This window comes from Otolemur garnettii, unplaced genomic scaffold (genome assembly GCF_000181295.1).
Source record: "Otolemur garnettii isolate 467f Iridium unplaced genomic scaffold, OtoGar3 scaffold00623, whole genome shotgun sequence".
Taxonomy (NCBI): domain Eukaryota; kingdom Metazoa; phylum Chordata; class Mammalia; order Primates; family Galagidae; genus Otolemur; species Otolemur garnettii.
The window spans coordinates 9,945-12,223 of record NW_003853018.1 but is presented as its reverse complement, the minus strand read 5'-3'; the positions used below and the strand labels follow the sequence as shown (position 1 = coordinate 12,223).

The 2,279-nt window shown below is 54.1% G+C and overlaps 1 pseudogene; it reads left to right on the top strand.

Moving 5' to 3' along the window:
- The first annotated feature begins 48 nt into the window (after positions 1-48).
- On the top strand, positions 49-815 carry LOC100967075 (annotated as a pseudogene).
- The last annotated feature ends 1,464 nt before the right edge of the window (positions 816-2,279 follow it).

Sequence of the window (2,279 nt, the reverse complement as noted above, 5' to 3'; positions counted from 1 at the left end):
CCTCCTGACACCCCCCCCCCAGTGCCCACCCGCTACCTCTAGCTGACCATGGCATCTGAAGCAGAGAAAACATTCCAGCGGTTCGCTGTCCTCGGAGACTCCTCAAGCAGTGGCGCGGAAATAAACAACAAGAACTTCTCCAAGCTGTGCCAGGACTGTGGCATCACAGATGGCAAGACGATCACCTCCACAGATGTGGACACTGTGTTCAACAAAGTCAAGGCCAAGGATGCCGGAGCCATCACCTTTCAGCAGTTCACAGAAGCAATGAAGGAACTGGGCCAGAAGCGCTTCAAGGAAAAGAGCCCAGACCAAGGCCTGGAGGACATTTATCAACTCATGGAGGGCAAGAATCCAGCCACCACTGGTGGTCACTGAATGAGGTCCTCTCACAGCAGCCTGGTCAGAATAAGTCCACTGGAGAAAGAAAAATCCACTGTCCCTATGTGCCCTGGACTCCCTCCCCTTGAGTTTGCATGGCTCTGGCTAGAGCACCTGCCCACTGGTGGCTCTGGGCCCTAAGAGAAGCAGCCCCACACCCTAGGAAGACAAAGAACTGCGAGGACTTGTTCCATGGATCTCAGGGCCATCTTGTGGGGGCGGAGGAGGAACCAGGCTCAAATCCATTCTTTGGCTTCTACCAAGCCGCAACGGGAGCCGTGGACCGTCTCACCGACACTAGCAAATGCACCGGCAGCCATGAGGAGCACTTGGACGACAGTGGCAAGGGCCTCACAGGATATAAAGAGACCACTGATAACTCAGGCTATGGGAGGGGCCCCAAGGGTGCTGACACTTACAAAAAGAAGAATTAGACAGGAGCCTTGAGTGGGCCTTGAAGCCCCCCGACCCTGCATCTTTAATACCAGGGAGCTGGGGGAAAAATAAACATGTGTGTGTGCAGACAGAAAAAAAAAAGAGTGAAAGAGTTCCTGATAGATGAAAGGGATTGGGGAGATCTAAGAGTGAAAGGCTGAGGTGGAGGTCATATAGAAATGTCAGGTTCAAAGACCCAGGGTCGGAGTCGGGGGTTGCAGCGGGAGAAGATCTCAAGTTGAGTAGAGAAAGTCTAGGGAAGACCAGAATGGGAGCAGATGAAGAGGGCCAGGAAAATTCCTGAAGTGGCTTAGAGCTGTCCCTGGTTTCTTGTATTGGCCCATGGGAAGAGAGGAGTAACGGGTTTGGGGTCCTCATTTCTGGGGGGAGGCGGTTTCCCGCAGAGAAAGAGTATATGAAGTCTCTAATGGTGAATTTGCTTTGGGCGGATATCCTTGGTATTGCGTCGGTTCGCAGTAGCCATTGGATCAACGTGTTCCGAATGCATTAGTCCATATAGAAAATAACAAAAAAACACAAAAACAAAAACAGGAAGAATGGGATCCTGTGTTTTCCATTATAGATGGAACTTCTCTTAAGGGAAACCATGCAGACACACAGAGACAGATAGGGCACGTCCTCACCTACCAGTGGGAGCGAAATCATGTGCCCCTGGGGACACAGAGTGGGGAGTGATAGACGATGGAGGCCGGGGAGGCTGGGTGGGAGAAAGGGGGGAGGTGTGGTGGAGGTTGAGAAGCTGCCTGATGGTCAGGGTTACGTGCTTCAGGTCATGAAGACCCTGAAAGCCCTGAGCTCAGCCCTCAGCACACAACACACCCAGGGAGCCAAAAACGTACACCTAGACACCACAGACGTTTACCTCAGACACCTTGTTGCTCAAACACACTGATGATCACCTGAGCCTTGAGCGACTCTTTCACCGTCTTGGTGCTGGTGCAGGGTCTGGCCACCAGTCCAAGGGGGTCAGGCTCATCAGGGTGGCAGATGCTGAAGGCTAGGGGTGGCTGTGGCCGTGTCTTGGAAAAGCTATCTAGGGCTGCAGCACTGGCAGGGGAGGCGCCATCCCGGGTCCCTTGCCCAGGCTTCAGGGTCTGGGAAGGTCTCTGAGGAGGGAGAGGTGCCCTGTGTTTACCGGGTCCACTATCCCTTGTCCCAAGGCAGGTGGCTGTCGCCAATGAGCTCCCACCTAGAGCTCCTTAGTGCTGTCTGCTGCCAACACCCACAGCCTGCAGGAATGCTGAGAAATCCAGGCAGAACCACCAACCAACATTTCCCTTGCCATGTCAGGCCTGAGGTGCTGGGTACTGGCTCACCAATGCCAGCTGTATGGACCCACTGAGCAGCTCACAGCATGCCTATGCTCCCTTGATGTCCACAGCATGCCCATGCTCGGATCAACACAGTGGTCCCAAGGTATCCCTGGGCGTGGGGCTGAAGGG